Source organism: Hemitrygon akajei, chromosome 11 (assembly GCF_048418815.1).
Source record: "Hemitrygon akajei chromosome 11, sHemAka1.3, whole genome shotgun sequence".
NCBI lineage: Eukaryota > Metazoa > Chordata > Chondrichthyes > Myliobatiformes > Dasyatidae > Hemitrygon > Hemitrygon akajei.
In genome coordinates, this window is record NC_133134.1 from 22,717,074 (window position 1) to 22,737,636 (window position 20,563).

Consider the following 20,563-nt stretch of genomic DNA (forward strand, 5'->3'; position numbering starts at 1 on the left):
AAGGTGGTGCTGGTGTTGGTCAAGCTGCCAGGAGAAAAAGGAGATGAGGGTTCAGTTGTAACATGGAAGAGAAGTTTGGGTGGGTATCATACATGGGTGGCAAGGGGTTTGATCTGGGTCCAAGTAGATCGCACTCGGCAGGAGATCAAGTTGCCATGGTCTAGAAGGCCTGAGGAGCTTGCTTCTGGGCTGTTGTACCCTGACTCTACTTTGATACATTACTCAATAAGCAACAGATAAAATAACAAAGTAATGATACTTATCCTAATGAAGAGTCTCGGCACAAAATGTCAACTGTTCAATTCCATCTGCCTACAACATTTTATGATTTTTTGGTACAAGGAATCTTATGTACGTTACACTAGATTTCCAGCATCTGCAGCATCTCTTGTGTCTAGCCATACTGTTGACTATTTTATGATTCAGAAAGCATTTTCTAAATCACAATATCCTATTTGCGTTACTGCCACAATGTCCTTTCACCATTCCTAAGGCTGTCAAACTCAGACAGCAGCACCAACGTAGTGGTAAATTGATGGGACGTGAAGATTTGGAATCGGACCCCGATGAGCACAAGGGGTTAGCAAGAGATTTCGCTGATGAGATTGAAAGCTTTGCATAGAATAAGCACCATCAGACTGAACAACAACCTCAGCTGCCAGAGCTGGGCACTAACCCAAGGTCAATGCTTATTTGTGAAGAACCTGGTTGATCTTGGAATATAAAAAAACACTCCATTCTATCCTCAGAATACATGACTGGGAAATTCATCTGTGCAGCTTGCAAAAGTAGTATTTGTGGCAATAATTGCATTAACATGACATTAATATTAGTTAATAATGAGGATTGACTTTTTGATACAAAGTTCAAAGTAAATGTACTATTAAAGTACATATATGTCACTACATGCAACCCAGAGATTCATTTTCTGTGGGCATACTCAACAAATCCAGTAACCATAATAGAATCAACAGAAGACTGCATCAACAGACTGAGATCCAAGAAGTAGAAATTCTGTCCGAAGCTGCCTCCTGTTAAAATCACAATTTACTTATCACTCTCTATTCTTCCCATTTATCCAAATCTACACAAGAACTGGGCTCAGTCTGCTTCTGTCTAATGATAGCAGATCCTCCTCTGGACTGGACTCATCTGTAGCAATGGTCCTGAGCTTCCTGCTGCATACCATTTTAATTTTCAATCTATCTATCTGGGTACAATAGGTCACGATTTTACCAATTGAATGATGTGACATCGAGGAAAGCCCCTTCTCTTCCTGAGGAGCAGGCACCCTGTCTGGCCGCAGCCGAGCTGAGGAGGACCCTGGCTTGAGTAAACACACGCAAAGCTGCAGGCCTGGACAACGTACCTGGTCAGGAGCTGATGGGCTGTGTAGCCCAGCTAACAGGGATCTTCATGGACATCTTTAATATCTCTCTGAAACAGTCCACTGTCCCTGCAGGCTTCAAGGCAGCAACCTTCATTCCACTGCCTGAGAGAGCAACGGTAGCTGGCCTAAATATTACCGGCCAGTGGCACTGACTTCAACAATCCCAAGGATCCCTAGCATCCATCCCACAAATATCTTTGACGCACTATTTAGAGGAAGGTGGTACAGAAGCATCAGGACTATGACTGCCAGACTGGGTAACAGCTACTTCCGTCAGGCTGTGAGACTAATGAATACCCTGACACCACCAAGGTCTCATCACTAGGACAATGAGCTGTTTACTGTTTACCCGTGCTGCGCTTTACTACATTCATTTTGAATTGCATTTTATTAACTTATTTATAGTATAGTGTTTTGGTTTATGTGCTGATATGTGGGTGCACCAATTGTTTTGTTTGGTTGTATTTATATATGTGTGTGTATGTATGTATGTGTGTGTGTATATATATATATATATATATATATATATATATATATATATATATATATATATATACACACACACACATACATACATACATACATACATACACACACAGTCAGATGACAATAAACTGGAACTTGATCTAACTTTGGCCTCCTGCACTGTAAGGCCCAACATTAACTAGAAGAACAACCATCTAAGAAATTTTCAACTTTATGAAATGAATATACAATTTTACAACTTCAGGTAAACCAGTCTTTTATTACTTCCTATCATCAATCTTAGTCTTTTTCTCACCATATTTCTTTAAAATGTTTTGCTAATGATCACTACTCATGCTGCTTATAGCATGATTTATCTCAGACTACCGCCTTACCCCTTACACTCTGTCCTCGGCTCTACACTGAAGGCTGCAAACCCTTTGCACTTTCCCAGGTCTGAGAAAGAATCTTTGAGTGGTTTCTCTGTCCACACTTGCTTCTTGACTAGCCAGTTCCTTCCAGCATTTATGTTTTTTCTTTCTGGAAAATGTTAGTTTTATAGGAAGATTGACTTGAATAGAGTTCTTTCCTTAGGAAAAATTGAAGCTGAGGGGAGATTTAATTGAAGTGGGCCAAATGAATCTACAAGTCTATAATTTCTTTGGAGTTTAAAATTTGGACTAATCCTCTGTTCCACAACCTAGACATTGTAAGCTGGTCTGCATCATTAATAATATAGAGTGTTTAGAAGTTGGTATTGTGGAACTTATATAAATAGCTATGGCACATATAGTCTAAAAGAGCACAGCAATGCTGAATGAATGGTCAGCAAAATTACCTATCTGAGTTGGACAACACAAATACATAATGAATTAGGAATTATTTTAATTCAACCCTAATAAAAGACACGTAAGTATTATTAACAAAAGACCATAAGACATAGGAGCAGAATTAGGTCATTTGGCCCATCAAATGCTCCGCCATTCCATCATGGTTGATTTATTTTCCCTCTCAACCCTATTCTCCTGCCTTCTCCCCATAACCTTTGACATCCTTACTAATCAAGAATTTAACATTCTCTGCTTTAAATATACCCAATGACTTGGCCTGCACAGGTATCCGTGGCAATGAATTCTGCCAGTGGCTCAGACTTCCAGTCACCATGGATACATTGGACAGGTATTTGGTGACTGTAGTCAACACCAAGGTAGGGGCATGACTTTTCTTAATAAATGACTGTGAGCTACCAGAATCCAAAAGAGGAGCTTCAACGGGTTTTCACTTTAACTTTGACAATTATAAACATCAGCTCTATCTCCTCACATTCTGCTTGTTTTCCATTACCGTCCTCACAATCATTACTGTCATGCTATTAGACAAAACTCTAAAAATTATATCTCAATGACATGATTATTAATCAATAATATGTATAGGAATATTATTCTCCTTTAAATATTAAAAGACGAAATGTGTCGCATGACATCTCTCTCTTTTTTTAATGGAGAGCAAACCTGTTTTCTTTGACCACACCAACAATAGCACAGCTTACACCAAAGCACATTTTACTCAGAAAAAAATCCTGCAAGGACCTTGTGAAAGGAATAATTAGATAAAGTAGGCCCCAAGTGCAAACCATACATAGTCACAGAAGAAGGTCCTAAACAAATGGTTTTTAAAGAGGCTGGGAAGCTTGTGATGGAAATTTAGGGAATGGTGGTTGTGTAGATGAAGTTTTGCCATCAATACTGGATCAAAGAGAAGCAAGAATAAATAATAAAGGCATCTGGCATTATGAAGAAGGGATTTTTTTTACTTAGGTAACTGGGGTGGAGCTACTGTATGTGTGAGATTTAAATTTTGGGCACTGGATTTCTGGGAAATTGTTACATTACAGTACTAGAGTGACAAATGAGCAAAATCTGATGTAGGATGGGATATCAGTAAGAATACTAGGATGAGCTGAAATTTATAACAATAAAACACAATTAGACATTAACTGCCTTTGGATAACATGGATTGCTTTATGCAAATCATACTGATATTTGTCCCTTCTTTTTAAGCAACCGGTTCACCTTGTTTTCCATGTAACATAGTGATGCACCATCAATAACTCACTCTGAGACGTAAGAAGTGAGATATCGGCTTTTATTGACTGGAAGAATGAACAACACTACATCCTGGAGAATGAGGCCGGGCTCAGGCCTCAATCGCCTTTATACAGGGGTCTGTGGGAGGAGCCACAGGAGCAGTCAGCAGGGGTCTGTGGGAGGAGCCACAGGAGCAGTCAGCAGGGGTCTGTGGGAGGAGCCACAGGAGCAGTCAGCAGGGGTCAGTGGGAGGAGCCACAGGAGCAGTCAGCAGGGGTCAGTGGGAGGAGCCACAGGAGCAGTCAGCAGGGGTCTGTGGGAGGAGCCACAGGAGCAGTCCAGACAGGTATATGTAGTTCACCACACATTGCAATCGCTTCTTGTCTTTTTCCCAGTACCCCGTAAGCTACCTCTTGCCTTATATACATAATAATGCCACTCTGGTACATGGTCATGCATCTATGATCACAATCGCGTTGCAAGAGAATCAGTAAAACACATTTGAAGCTCAAAGTAAATTTATTATCAAAGTACATATATGTCACCATATACAACCCTGAGATTTATTTTCTTGCAGACATACTCGATAAATCCAATAACCATAACGAATCAATGAAAAACCACACACCAACAGGGCAGACAACCAATGTGTAAAAAGAAACAAACGATGTAAATACAAAAAGAGAGAAATGAAAGAAGCAATAAAAAGATAATAAAGAGATTAAATAATATTGAGAACATGAGATGAAGGGTCCATTGGTTGTGGAAACATTTCAATGATGAAATTGAGTGAAGTTATCCCTCTGGTTCAAGAGGCTGATGGTTGAGGAGTAATAACAATTCCTGAACCTAGTGGTGTGGGTCCTGAGGTTCCTGTACCTTCTTTCTGATGGCAGCAGTGAGAAGAGAGCATGTTCTGAGTGGTGGGGTGGGGAAGTCCCTGATCATTGGTACTGATTTCCTGTGACAATGCTCCATATAGATGTGCTCAATGGTGGGGAGGACTTTACCCATGATAGACTAGGCAGTATCCACTATTTTTTGTAATTTTCCATTCAAGGGCATTGGTGTTTCCATACCAGGTTGTAACACAGCCAGTCAATATACTCTCCACCACACATCTCTAGAGGTTTGTCAAATTTTTAGATGTCAAGCCCAATCTTTGCAAACTTCTGGGGAGGCAGAGGTGCTGCTATGCTTTCTTCATAATGGCACTTATGTGTTGGGCCCAGAACAGGTCCTCTAAAATGATAACACCAAGGAATTTAAAATTGCTGATCCTCTCTACCTCTGATCCCCCAATGAAGACTGGCTCATGGGCCTCTGGTTTCCTTCTTCTGCAGAATTAATGAGCACCTTGGTCTTTCTCACATTAAGTAAGAGGTTGGTGTTTTGGCACCGCTCAGCCAGATTTCAAATCTCCTCCCATATGCCGATTCATCACCACCTCTGATTCCGTCAACCGCAGTGGTGTTGTCAGTGAACTTAAATGTGGCATTGGAGTTATGCTTAGCCACACAGTCATAAATGTAAAGCAACTAGAGCAGGGGGCAATGCACACAGCCCTGTGTTGCCCCTGTGCTGATGGAGATTGTGGATGAGATGTTGTTGCCAGTCCCACTGACAGGGTTCTGCAAGTGAGGAAATCAAGGATCCAACTGCACAAGGAGATATTAGTTTGAGGGGATGATAGCACTGAATACTCAGCCGTAGTCAATAAAGAGCATCCTGACATATATACCTTCGCTGCCCATGTGTTTTAGGGTCGAGTGAAGAGCCAATGAAATGGCACCTTCTTTGGACCTGTTGTGTCGGTAGACAAAATGGAGTGGATCCAAGTCCCTTCTCAGACAGGAGTTGATATGCATCATCATCAACCTCTCAAAGCATTTCATCACAGTGGAGGAAAGTGCCACTGGGTGATAGACATTGAGGCAGGCTACCACGTTCTTCTTACGCATCAGTATAATTGAAACCTGCTTGAAGCAGGTAGGTATCTCAGACTATTGACGCAAGAGGTTAAAGATCTCAGTGGACACTCCAGCCAGTTGATCAGCACAGGTCTTTAGTACTCAGCCAGGTACCCATCTGGGCTGGATGCTTCTCCATGGCGTCACCCTCCTGAAGGATGCTTTCACGTTGGCCTCAGACACTGAAATCACAGGGTTATCTGTGGGAGTTTGAAATGATTCCTCCATGTTTTGATGGTCAAAGCAAGCATAGAAAGTACTGAGCCCATCCGGAGGTGATGCCCTGTTGTCACCTACGTCACTTAATTTCACTTTGTAAAAGGTGATAGCATTCAAGCCCTGCTGCAGCTGTCAAACATCCTCCATTGTTTTCAAGTTTAGTCTGGAATTGCCACGTCACCTGGTGAGATGGCTTTCTGAAGGTCATTCCTGGACCTCTTGTAACTCTCTTGGTCACCAGACTTGAATGCCCCTGATCAAGCCCTCAGCACATTGCAGACCTCATGGTTCATCCAGGGCTTCTGGTTGGGGAGGACTCTGAATGATTTAGTGAGGATACACTCATCTATGACTGTTTTTATAAAGTCTGTGATAACCATGGAATATTTATTCAAATCCACATGTTTGATTAATAGAGGTACGAAATAGTTATGTAGAACCATTATAAAATTCTGAATAGGTCATAAATGAAGTATTATTTCCAATTCTGGTCATCGTACTTTAGAAGATTATGAAGGTCACAGAAAGGATGCAGGAAAAATTACTGGAATGATTCCAGGGATGAGCAATTCCAGCTACAAGGTTAGACTGAAGAAACTAGAGTCTACAATCAATTATGTCATCTCAAGACATTGAGAAAATAACAACATGATTCAGTCAAGTCAACATGGATTTTTGTGAAGTTTGACTAATCTACCAGGGCTCTCTTAAGATATGTCTGGTAGAATAGATCAATGGGAACCAATAGATGTACTTGGATGTTAAATTTTTTAGATAGGTCTCACCCAGATAGTTATTCACAAAGGTTAAAGCACTAGGACCTGGGAGTAATACGGTATGTTAATGAAGACCAAGAGTTGGTTAACAGATCGCAAACAAAGGGTAGGAGAAAAACAAACCCATATCCAGTTGCATGATTATGAATAATCGGGTAATGACAGAGATCAGAGCTTGGATCCCAACTATTCACAATCCATATTTACTATTTGGCTGATGGAATCAAATACAACATTCTTGACTTTTCTGATGACATGAAACTAGTGGAAATATGACCTCACCATCCAGGCTATCCTCTCTTCTCATTACTGTCATAGGGAAGGAGGTACAGGAGCTGTAGGTCCGACACAAGGTTCAGGAGCAGCTTTTACCCTTCAACCATCACTCCTGAAAAAGCATGGGTAACTTCACTCACCCAGCTCTGAACTGACTCCATAACTTCTAGACTCGCTTTCAAGGTCTCTACAACTCATTCTCATTATTATTTACTTAGTTGTTTGGTTGGTTAGTTGGTTTATTTTTTTTTTGCATTTGCAGTTTGTCTTCTTTTGCACATTGATTGTCAGTCGCAGGGTATAGTTTTTCACTGATTCTATTTTATTTGTTCTTCTGTGAATGCCTGCAAGGAAATGAATCTCAGGGTAGTATATGGTGACATGTACATACATAGATAATAAATTTACCTTGAACTTTGAAATTTTGATTGCTGATTCTATCAAAGAGGAGCTTCAGGAGGATATGGACAATCTAGGTCAATAGGCAACATCATGGCAGATAGGCTTCAGTGTGGAATATCTGAGGTAATCTTATTCCATAGGGAAAAAGCAGAAATACTGAGTATTTTTAAAAGGTGAAACATTTAGGAAATGTTGATGTTCAAAGGGTTCTGAATGTTCCTGCAGACAAGTCTTTGAAAGGTAACATATGGGTGAAGCAGGCAATTAGAAAAGCAAATTGCATCAGCTGGCCTTTATTGAAGAAGATCTGAGTTAAAGAGCAAAGCTGTCTGATTCCAATTATAAAGGACCTTAGTGTGATCACACCTGGAGAACTGTGTACAATTTTCATCTCCTTACCCAATTAAGGATATATTTGTTGTTGAGGAAATGCAACAAAGATTCAATCGGTTGTTTCCTGGGATGGTGTGGACTGAAATCAATGGACTCCTGGATTGGCTGCAGGGATGACAGGCATCATGGCTGTGCACTCACTTTCGTGAACTTCAGCTCTGAATGTTATTAGTTTACTTTCAATGTTTGGACAATTTGGGTTTTTTCCTGCACATTGGCCGTATGACAGTTTTTTAATGAATTCTATTGTTTCTCTGTTTTGTGGCTGCCTGTAAGAAGATGAATCTCAAGGTAGTATATAGTTTACATACTTTGATAACAAATGTACTTTGGGCTTTGAACTTTAGTCCATTTGCCATCGGGAAGTCTAGAAGAATGAGAAGTGACTTTGTTGAAGCATATAAAATTCTTGCAGGGTTTCTCAGAGTAAACACGGGGAGGAGGGTTCCCCTGGTTGAAAAAATGGGCATTATTGGTCAGAGTCAGAAAGCAAGGTGTGGAAGGAATCTAAGGATATAGAAGTCGGACAGGAGAATCATATTGAGGTCAGGATCGTGCTGCGTGGCAAGCCATGAGCACGTGGCTGGATGGCATACCCCTGCTCCTATTCCTTATGCTCCTATCTTAAGTCAGAGTTGTACTTCTTGGCACAAGAAAGATTGAAAAGAGATTTGATGGTGAAGGGGATGCAGTTGGGGTGGGATGGCTAGTGGGGGTGGGGTGAGCGCTAAAGAGATTATAATACCTTTAGATAAAGTAGAGAGAATATGCCGCAGGATTCAGCTCAAACTGCGTCATCAAGTTTGTAGATGACACACAGTGGTTGGCCTCATCAACAACAATGATGAGTCGGACAACTGAGAGGAAGTGGAGCAGCTGGTGGATTGGTGTGACAAGAACAACCCAAGTCTGAATCTGGAGAAGACCAAGGAGATCATGGTGGACTTCAGGAAGGTGCATAAGAAGCATTCCCCCTCTGCGAATACAGGGCTCCTCCATAGAGAGAGTGAAGTGCACCAAGTTCCTGGGAGTTCACATCTCAGATGGCCCCACCTGGTCCCTCAATATCACCTCTCTAAACAAAAATGCACAACACTGCCTCCACTTCTTAAGGAGATTGAGGCAAGAGAGGTTTCCCCCTCCCCCTCACCAATCTTAACTGTGTTTTACAGGAGCACCATTGATGGCGTCCTAACAAGCTGCATCTCCATCTAGTATGGGAGCAGCCAAGCATTAGACTGGAAGTCCTTACAAAGGACTGTGAGAATAGCTGAAAGGATCGTAGGATTCTCCCCACTATCCATCGGGAACATTTATCAGGAGCGCTGCTTACGCAGGGCCCTTAGTATTACTTTAGAGGCTAGGTGTTCGGCACTGACTAACTCATCTCTTCACAGCCAAAGCCTTTCTACCACCTACAAGGCCAAAGTCAAGACTTTGGCAGAACATGGCCTGGATGGGTGCATCTCCAACAACATTGAAGAAACATAGCAGTATCTATAAACTTGATCGGCATGCCCATCCACAGCTTAAATACTCATTCGTTTCCCCACCAGTGCACAATAATCATGGTGAGTGCTATCTACAAAATACATTGGAGTTACATTCCCAGGACATCCCAAAGACAGGAAGAGCGTAGGAACACCACTGGCTCTAGGTTTGCCTTTAAGTCACACATCCTTAACTTGGAAACATACTGCCAGTGGTTCTGATTTCTTGCACTCCAGAAGGAGTGCGGCGGTTCTCAAGGATACTTGAAGATGGGCAACAACTGTTTGTCTTGCCAGCAACAGCCACATCCTGAAAGATTTAATTTAAAAGAAAATTGTGGAATTCTTCAGCAGGGGAGAAGGGCCCTCATCACAGCATGCGTTTGCCAGCTTGATTGCCTTCAATCTTCAGCTCTTCCTTGGACATTATACCATGTGCATATCCAATTCTGCTTTCAAGGTTATTACTAGGTCCTCTTCTATTTCTAAGTAAGCTTTCAAAAGGCAATAAATGCAGCTTCCAGAATAATAGAAACAGCCTTGGGTCTATTATCATCTAAACTCCAAAGCTGTGTAAAAGACCTTGACCTCTCCCACCTCTTTCCACACTTACTGAGTCACACAATACAGTTAAAATGACAACAGAAATAAATCATCATGTAGGATTCAAATAGGCAAAAACATGGGAACCAAGCAGCAAACCAATCAAGACACAGATTGGAGAACATATTTACCAAAAAAAACCCACAACATAATCAGCAGACTCCTCTGCAGAAGCCTTCTTAAGAGGGCCATTATCTAAGTGCCTCATACACCCAACTGAAACATTGGCGTTGGACTGTAGCCCAAAGATATAAATTTGTTATGGACCAGTTCAAAATAAATAATTCATACTAATGATGATTGTGCCATCTGTTGCACAGTGTTACTCATTTAGTACGAATACTTATTGGACGTACAGTGTGTAGTAACATGAAACCAAAGACATCATTTTGGCAACATTGTCAGAGCTTCTGAAATTTTATCTATCAATACAGCACAGAATGGGCCATTCTGGCCCAATGAGCTGTGCCACCCAGCAGCCCACCTGTTTAACCCTAGCCTAATCACAGGACAATCTACAATGACCAATTAACCTTTTAACCAGTACGTCTTTGGAATTTGGGAGGAAACCCATGCACTCACAGGAAGTACGTTCAAACTTCTTTAATACAGCATCAGAATTGAACTCTAAACCTCGATGTCCTGAGCTGTAATAACCACCATGCTAACATTGCACTCCAATATTGTGGATGCAAGAATCTGGTATATAATGCATAAATAGAGTGATTTACAGTAAGACTTTTATTACTTTTCCTGTATATAGCTATCAACACCTACTCCTAATTAGCTTGAAGGTAGTAAACTGTCATCCTGAACCATTTGCTGAAAATACTGTCACAGTAGGTGGTGACCTCCAGGAAATTTGAGTAACCAACAATGAAGGAAGAGGAAACACTTCAAAACCATAGCTGTATGAGAATGGAAATGAACTTATTGGGATCAGATTTTCCATTTTGTTATTGTGATCCATTTAGCTGATAAAAGTTACGGGTTTGAGATGAGTTGTAAATTCTTACAGTGTATTCTGTAGGTTTACACACTGCAGCCGAATTGGCAGTAGTTGCTGCTGGGATTTGATATTTTTCGGTGATGCATGGGGGAGGACATGCTAAATTGTCCCAATGAAGGGTGAGGTAGAATGAAATGTCTCAATGACAGTCAACATTGTTGGGCAGTCAAGGATGGACCAGTCACTCTGCAATAGTATTTCTTCTTAAATAATTTTTATTTTGCATTTTGCATTTTATAATACTTGATTTTTTTTATTACTAAGACTTTTATAGTACAAGTGAATTAGAACATGCTGCTTTCATTTAATCCCCATCTCAATCGCATTAAGAGTATAGATATGTTGAAATGAGCAATGAAAAATAAGTCTAATATTATCTATTTAGATAGAAATTATTATTTTAATTATTCAGTGTTGGGGAAACTTTAATAATAATTATGTGATTTCTGCCTTTTTGTCACTATGCTGGAAAAGCACAGAGAAATAAAAAGGGAATTGTTATACTTTTGGTAAATTATCACTGGAGTCCAACAACTCAGATGTGCAAATGGCAAAGTATGTCCAAGCTCAAGGTGCCACCTGGATAAATCCAACTGTAAATTTGCATGAAATACCTGCATTTAAGAAAATGTAATTATGTCTTTTGACTTGTATCTTTCTTTTAACTCGCTGCAATGTTTGGAGGGCTGACATCCTTCTTAGAGAAATGCTCATTTTGTGTTTAATTGGCAAATCACTAGCAAAATTATCAGAACATGTAGATTTGAAACCTCTCAGTAAATCACAAGAGAAATGTCCGATTAAGATCCATACCCAATAATGAACCTTTAACACTTCTTATTACATGTGAATGTTGAACAGATGTTTATGGAATTCCAAGTTTTATATTGACAGCAACTGAACAACTACAAAAACCTCTATTTATCTGGACTTGGTAACTTATGTAAACGGTAATAAGTGTTTGCTTTTGGTAGGGGGAAGACCAGCTTTATGAAGCAGCAAGCAACTCTCCATGTGACTGACAGAAATTTAAGCTAGAGTAAGTGCAAAAGAAACTGCATGTCTTAAAGGAAAATGTATAAATTATGTAAAAATATAATGAGACAGCAGCAGCAAATTAAATATGCAAACATGAAGTGAGTATTCTACATGAAACATTATGGGGTAGTGGAGGAGTGTAGCGGTTAGTGCAATCACTTTACAGTGCCAGTAAACACCAACTGGGATTCGATTCCCACTACTGTCTGTAAAGTGTTTGCATGTTCTCCCCATGAATGAGTGGGTTTCCTCCGGGTGCTCCGGTTGTCTCTCACATTCTAAAGAGGCACAATTAGGATTAGCAGGCATGCTATATTGGCACTAGAAGTATGGCAATATTTGCAGGTTGCCCCGTCATCATCCTTTGACTGTGTTAGTCATTGATGCAAAACAACACAAGTTTGGACATACATGTGACAAATAAAGCTAATCTTTAAATGTTTACATGATCTAATAATAACATTAGCATAGATGCAAGAAGTAACACATTCAATCTGAAATAACAAGGTTATGTAAATATATTATACAAGCTATGATGGGAAGGAAAATGTATTGTGGGAGAGAGATTCTACAGTTTTATAGGAACACACACAAAATGCTGGAGGAACTCAGCAGGCCAGGCAGCATCTATGGAAAAAAGTACAGTCACCATTTCAGTCAGAGACGCTTTGGCACGGGTCCTGCCGAAGTGCCTCTGCCCAAAACTTCGACTGTACTCTTTTCCATAGACGCTGCCTGGCCTGCTGAGTTCCTCCAGCATTGTGTGTGTGTTGCTCGGATTTCCAGCATCAGCAGATATTCTCTTGTTTGTGATTGGATTACTACAGTTTTATAATATAGTTTCCGAGGGTCATACGACATTGTTTTAAATATCTTAAAAGTAAACTTCATACGTGAATAGCAATATAAAAATGGATAGGATTAACAGCTTCATGGTAGATTAATTTAATAGAATGTGCTGACCATCACTGTAAGTATTGCTGTGGCAGATGACTCCCTCCTAAGCTCCACTGTGTCCATCCTCATCCAGTACCCAGATGATTGTTACATCTGTCTGTTGTCTGGATGGATTCTGCAATATTTCATATATCTCCTTTTCCATTACACTCTAAGACCAAGTTCCACTATGGTACAAATATCTAGAATTGCCTCCTCAGGGACAGAAGGTTCTCCTGTAGAGTTCCCTTCTGTCATTGCTCCAAGGATAGGCAAAAATGTTGCACTCTCCTCAGTTCACGAAATCCAGCTTCACTCTGAAAGAGGCTGGGTGCTATTCCATAATTTGGGGTCTTCAAAAATATCTCCTAAGAATGTTAAAAGCCAATGGTCAAAAAGACATGCGCTAGCTTCCCCAGCATCAGACTACACTTCCCAGCATGACCACTCAGGGGAAAAAGCCCATTCCACAGTGAATCAGGATCTGGTCTGACATGTGCTGAATGCCGTATAACATAATGAGCTACTAGCTTTACTCATAGAAACATAGAAAACCTACAGCACAATACAGGCCCTTTGGCCCACAAAGTTGTGCCGAACATGTCCCTACCTTAGAAATTACTAGGCTTACCCATAGCCCTCTATTTTTCTAAGCTCCATGTACCTATCCAAAAGTCTCTTAAAAGACCCTATCGTATCTGCCTCCACCACCATTACTGGCAGCCCATTCCATGCACTCACCACTCTCTGAGTAAAAAACTTACCCCTGACATCTCCTCTGTACCTACTCCCCAGCACCTTAAACCTGTGTCCTCTTGTGGCAACCATTTCAGCCCTGGGAAAAAACCTCTGACTATCCACACGATCAATGCCTCTCATTATCTTATACACCTCTATCAGATCACTTCTCATCCTCCATCACTCCAAGGAGAAAAGGCCGAGTTCAATAAACATATTCTCATAAGGCATGCTCCCCTATCCAGGCAACATCTTTGTAAATATCTGCACCCTTTCTATGGCTTCCACATCCTTCCTGTAGTGAGGGGACCAGAACTGAGCACAGAACTCCAAGTGGGGTCTGACCAGGGTCCTATGTAGTCATGGGTTGAAAGTGAGGCATAATCTGCCCTGGGCAGCAGTTTGCACCTTTCCTAGAGGCCCCCAGTGGAAAAAAAAACATTCCTCCATTGGAATACTGCTGGGCTTCAAGGCCAACGAGCAATTGTTAACACAAGAGCCTCTGCAAAATCTGGAAATCCAGCCAAACATACACAATGCTCGAGGAACTCAGCAGGTTAGACAGCATCTGTGGGTGGGGGTGGGGAATGGGTATTTGACATTTCAGGTTGAGACCCTTCATTAGGATTGAAAAGGAAGGGGGAAGAAGCCATAATAAGGTGTGGGGGGAGGGGTAAAAGTACAAGTTGGCAGGTGAGAGGTGAGATTGGGTGAGGGGGGGGGGTTGGCGGGTGGGGGAGGGGAGATGAAGTGAGAAGTTAAGAGGTGATAGGTGGAGGAAGTAAGGCGCTGAAGAAGAAGGAAACTGACAGGAGAGGACAGTGAACCATGGAAGAAAGGAGAGGAGGAGAGGCACTGGAGGGAGGAATGGGCAGATGAGAAGAGGAGAGGTAAGAGCGGGGCGGAATGGGGAATGGAAAAAGAGAAGGGGGAGTGGGAGGGGAGGGGGAACAAGCAATTGTTCTGTAATCACCAAATTCAACTTCACATCAAACTGAAGAATGGTACTATTGGTCTGACTAAGGATCCAGAAGGATAGAAATATAAAACTAGCTAGATTTTAAACCCAATCCAAAAAAAAAAGCCGTCAAAAGGCCGAACCAAATTATTTCGGATGTTGATCGTTCCCCACGCCACTATGACTTTGATACTATTGATGGTGCGTAAATATAAAATGGATTTAGCTCTATAACTCCATCAGAGCCTCCTCCAAACGCCCGTTGTCGTCTCTGAAACGCCAGTCGCGGCCAACAGACCCTGACACTGGACCTTCAGCATCCTTCCACTGTGACCGCGGCCCCACCGTAACAATTTTAAATGAGCAAGATGTTGGAATAATAGCATTGGCATAACGCACCCGAATCCACGATCCATTCAGGGCATTATTGCGAAATACCCCGACGGATTTAGGGTTGGAAGGATGCTAACCCTTTCTTTAGCCTCTCTCTCATGGACCTTCTTGATGGAATTATCCCTGACTGTTCAGACGCATATAAAACTCAGCCCTCCCTACCTGCTCAGTCGCCGCCTGTTCACCTTTCTGCGCGGGAGCTACGGCCGCTTACATCTCTAGGTCCTCGCCCTTTCCATCCACCCGGCCGAGAGGTGATTGCGGCGGGTTTACAGTGAACATCCCTCCCCGCCTACTGCCAGTGAGCCGAGTGCCATGTAATTCCAGCCGGTGCCTGACGGACAACGCCTACACTCCCGGAGACATCAGGCAGAGACAACACCGCCAGAGGCTGCAAGGTAAAAATAACTCGAGCCATCGGCATTGGTAAAACAAATCCTGACGTCGTAAGATAAACCGGGTTCTGGGCAGAATAAGGAATGAGCGCAGGTTTAAAGCGAGGCCGACCTCTATACTGCCCCCCCCCCCCCCACCTTCCGGTAACTGATACACACACGCCAAGATTCACAGCAACGGCTGTGCTGAGTTTCAAACCACATATTTTAATTATGCAGCGAGGCGCTGCCTCCCCTGGGTGCTGTGATTAGGAGCGTTATATTAGAGAAACTAGTGATTTTCAAATATCTAACTGGCCGCAATAAGGAGCAAAATCAGAATGGCCGATTTTGTCGCCGGTTTACAGGCAGCAGCTGTGTGTCTCTATGCTTATCAAAGCCGTTGTACTGGTGTATTGTCGTTTGCAATGATCATGGGATCAGTCAGGGCTCAGCCCTATTAATCCGGTAAAAATAACGAAGCGGAACAACTCATCGTACAACAAACGTGTGACGCACGGATTGGATCCGCGGCTCCGCGCTAATTTTTGCTACAATTTGTGTTTTTTTTGTTTTGGCTGGATAGATCTGGGAGGGACAGAGGGAAAAGGGATAGGGAGAAAGGTGTGTGTGTGTGTGGGGTGGGGGGGTGGAAGGTATTTCTGCAACGTTGGTTTAAAATCAACCCCAAGATCGTAGAACTGTAATGTAGTGTCCGGATCAGAAGCCAGCGAGGGTCAAATCCCTCGGTCTCAGGTTAGAACAGAAGGGGTGAGACTTGTCGGGATGCAAGGAGCTCCTTAAGAAAATAAAGCCATTGCGGTTCAGGTGAAGGGACGTTCTGATGAACGCGCCGGGCTGGCATGGACTGTTATGAATCGGCGCTTACTCGCTGCGTAAGCTAGTAACTTTGGACTGGGTACTATGGTGACTGTCACCATTTCAAACCCCACACAAACAATTGGAGAGCTTCAATTCATTTATTTAAAGACGTCTATAGTGAAGTGTTAGAGGTAGCAACGAAACTGCGCGATATGGCAAAAGGCCATTCCTTCTCCCCCAACGACCCCCCCCCCCAACAATCACATGTGTATTTAACCCCAAAACAGCATCGTTGACTCTGGAAAAGCTCCAGCGGGTCACTCAGCTGAAGGACGGTCATGGATGGGCGATAAATGTTTTTGCCTTACTAGCGACGCCCATATCCTGTGAATGAATCAAAAAGGAGCATTGTGGCTGAGTTGAAGAGGGAGGATACCAAGGATAAATTACCACGGTGAATGTCAGCCAGACGCTCCGCCCGACAGCACGCACATGTTATTAAAAGGCAGGGTCGCCATCTGCTCTCTTGCTTTCAGGGACTGCGATCTTACACCTTCTTGATGGTCTCTTCCAGACGGGTTCAGCTGCTGATCAAGCTGTTGGGTCTCAGTGACCATACATGCCAATAATAACTAATCGGATGCGAAACAAATAAGGGAAGACTGCGTCAGGACTGCAGTGTTTCTTTGCCGTGTAGAGCCCTGCTCCCCGCCCCCAACCTCTGAGCGGCAGCTTCTCACGTCAGGCAAAGCCGTTTGAAGGATATTTTTACCATTTCTCTGGAGGAAGGTTAAGAATTTGAGCTCACTGTTGTTGACTGAGTTCTGCACTCACTCCCAGAAATTCACAGACACTCAAAGGCGCTCTTAGATTCGAACATTCTCCCAGACTTACGGACAGAATACCAAAGCCTCCCATGCTCAAACATACGTGCAGACTCAGGTTCAGCCACACCCCCTGTCATAGACTCTGAAGCACTGCCAGACTGATGCACTCAATTGCACTCGCAAATTCATACACAATCCCTGACCTGACACTTCCAGACACACAAACCACACTCTCGGACTCAGTGACAAATCGTTCCGCGGTTAATAGATACTGCTTCATAAGAAGACATACTCGCAGACTGACACACAGTCCCGTACTTTCAGACACGCCCCAGATTAATCCTTCATCTGACACAGGCACTATACTGTTTTGTACTCATACGCCCCAGTCTTGTAAAGTTAATTTCACACATGGCGTAAATCGCATAAAATCACGCACACTTTAGTAAATAGGCTTGGTCCCAAGGCCATGTGGTCATCCACTGTGCACATACTGCTTTCTGTCTGATATTTTCCCCTTAAATAAACACTCCTTCGCTTCACCATTCTTGGTTCCTTCTCCAATATATCCCCCACTAACTGAGCTCAAACACAAACTCCTCTCTCACTTTGATGTCTTGGTTTTCTTCTTGCCCCCATCTCCCCACATTTGCTCCACTTTTCTCGCTCCCTCTTCCTATAAGTATTTGTTAGTTTTATTTCGACCTCCATCTACTCCTTTACTGCATTGCCCCCTTTACAATCTTCTTTTTTTCTCTTTACCGATGTGTTTGTCATTTTCACGCAACATTTATTTGCAATTTATTTTAATGAACAATGGTACGCAAAAACAAAGCTGTTGTAAAAACGAACAGCAATGCGCACAGTTCTGCCAAATTTTAAACTAGTAGAAGCATACTCTGCGAACAATGACATATGACTTCAGTTGAAGTAGGTGATGTCATGCATGACATTTTGGTGACATTGATGTCTCCTCTCGAGCAGAAAGCTTGGAAGTTCCTGCTTCTGAGCACAAGTGAGGACAGTGGGTTTCCGTCCACTCACAACGTCTCTGGATGGTTTTACTGCATCCGGACGTCTGCAAACGTCCGAGCAATCACTGCCATCCCGTATGTAGGTCAGAATTCACATTCTTTTCTGTAAATTCAGGAGCCGAGCAACTTCCACACGACTTAGTTATCACTAGAGCAACACACACAAGATATTGGAAGAAATCAGCAGGTTAAGCAACATTTATGGAAATAAATAAACAGTCGACGTCTCAGGCTGAGATCTTTCATCAGGACTGGAAAAGAAGGCGGAAGAAGCCAGAATTACATATCATTACTAGTTGCGTGGACTTGAGAGTTTGCCTGGGGTCTCATTTGAAAATCAACAGTGGCAATATACAGCATTATTTTACGATCAAGGAGGACCACGAAACTATCCAGGAGGAAAATACTTAAAATATCAAAAGTGAGTCCACCGAGCAGCCATTACGCCAACCGAAAATCACAACGCAGTGGCTGCATCAGTACCTTGGAGAGCACCGGTCCGCAGCCTGGTAACCTGGATCAGCACCGCGGACAGCACCATGACGGCGGAAACCTGTGAACTGTCCGCTGTAACTCCAACCCGAAGAGTCCCTTAAAAAGCCGCAAGTTATTCATCCTTCACAGTTCTCCTACATACTGCAATCTATATCGCGAACATCGGCCCTGCTGGGGTTAATGCTTCCTGACAGCTAGTTCAGAAGTGTACGTGATCCTGTATTAAAAGAGAAATGCGCGAGTGGTTATGTGGCTGGCTGGCTGGCACGTTCTACAACCGTGAATGAATAGATCCTTGACTTGGACAATCGTTTGACTTTCACCCGGCTATAATCACGTTAGTTTCTCGTCGCACCGCAACACTCCGTGTGTGTGTGTGTGTGTGTATGGGGTGGGGGGGGTGCTATTGGTTAATATATTATCTTTAATGTTGATACAACAGGCCTAAACAGACAGAAAGTCATTTTCAACTTTGAAGATGTTAGAAAATGCAAGAAACCGGGATAGTTTGTAGCACTCCACTTCAGTGAAGGGATTCACACTGAGTTCGTATTCTTAACAATATTATTCATAATCTGCCTTCTATTAAAAACAGCAATTGCTCCCCAGTAATCAGAACTTAATCTACCTCATCATATACTCGATTTCACTGGGACACTGAAACAAGGAAGAATGTACCCTAGGTCATATACCATCCTTTCTGAGGCTTTCCTCGGTGTCCTTGAATTAAGGAAAGGAAGGCCAATTTAGATTCTCAGAGCTATCTTCTTTCTTACAAAAGCTATACATCTAGGTATCAATCAACATAGAATTAGACCCACAATCCATTAATCTGCAAACATTCAGAGCAATAACCCATGTAGGGGCACTATTTCCCGAGAGAGAATCAACAGGCTGGAGAAACCAAATAAGTTAATGGCCTTGCCACTGGATTTCAATCATGTCATGATCACCTCTCTATTGCACCACCGAAAACAGAAAGAATGTCTACACGAAAAGGTTTTCGGCAGACTGAATGATTTCACCTGGTAAAGAGAATTTCAAAAGCAATGCCTGTCAGTTAAAATCGATTAACTTAGATCTTGTACAAACTGAAGATACAATTCTGAAGTAAAGAGGAGGATAGAATGACGAACAGTATAACAGTTCCTATCGATGCAACCAGAACTGATTTTAAAAGAACTCATTGTTAAACGGAGTGCCTCAAATCTGTGCAAATTCAATAGGCGATTCTAGCCCATGATCGGTTTATTCAATTTACTGTATCTCTTGCTTCAACAGAGGGTCAACTGGATTCGGATGAGACCATTCAGCTCCTTGGCCCTGCTGTACCATCCGGCAATTCTGTGCATTTATGCCCCATTTGTTCCCCTTTCCCTTACATATTTTAATATTTTGTCAACAAAAGCCTCGAATTTGAAATTAATGTAATTTTATTAATACTCATTAATCCTGTTATAACCCCGTGTTACAAATGCTGAAAATATAAAATGGCATTTTTGGGTAATACAAAAAAAGGTAAATTAATACAACAGAGATTCCTGAGAGAATTAATACAGTGATTCTGTAGTATATTCAGTTAGAAAGGACTGGCTCAAATATAATGTGAAGAGAATAATCTTGTTAATATGCAAAAGATTTCAAACACGCGTTTCCAGAAAACAAATGATTACTCGCTCAATTATACGTCCTTCCTACCAACACTAACCAGTGTCTGCTCTTGGAACCTTTCCATTAGCGCACTGGGTTGGAATGGCGTTGCCCCTTCAGCAACAGTAATCAACACTATTTTTGTCCACGGATAGTAATTCAGATGTCCCTATTGACTGGTCTGACAAGACTTGGCACTGAAGATTACTGTAAATGAC

General features: G+C 42.2%; 1 protein-coding gene across 4 annotated transcripts in view; it reads right to left on the reverse strand.

Moving 5' to 3' along the window:
- Window positions 1–20,563, reverse strand: part of fbxl16 (F-box and leucine-rich repeat protein 16) — a 167,077-nt gene that overhangs the window by 144,556 nt on the left and 1,958 nt on the right. Inside the window, exon 1 of one of the 4 annotated variants that reach the window (XM_073060394.1) lies at window positions 15,358–15,642. The exons of 2 other annotated variants lie outside the window; for them this stretch is intronic. The gene's annotated coding sequence lies outside the window, so the exon portion shown is untranslated. Of the gene's footprint in view, window positions 1–15,305; window positions 15,643–20,563 lie in introns of those variants that run through there. One more of the 4 variants, XM_073060392.1, reaches the window with a different exon arrangement.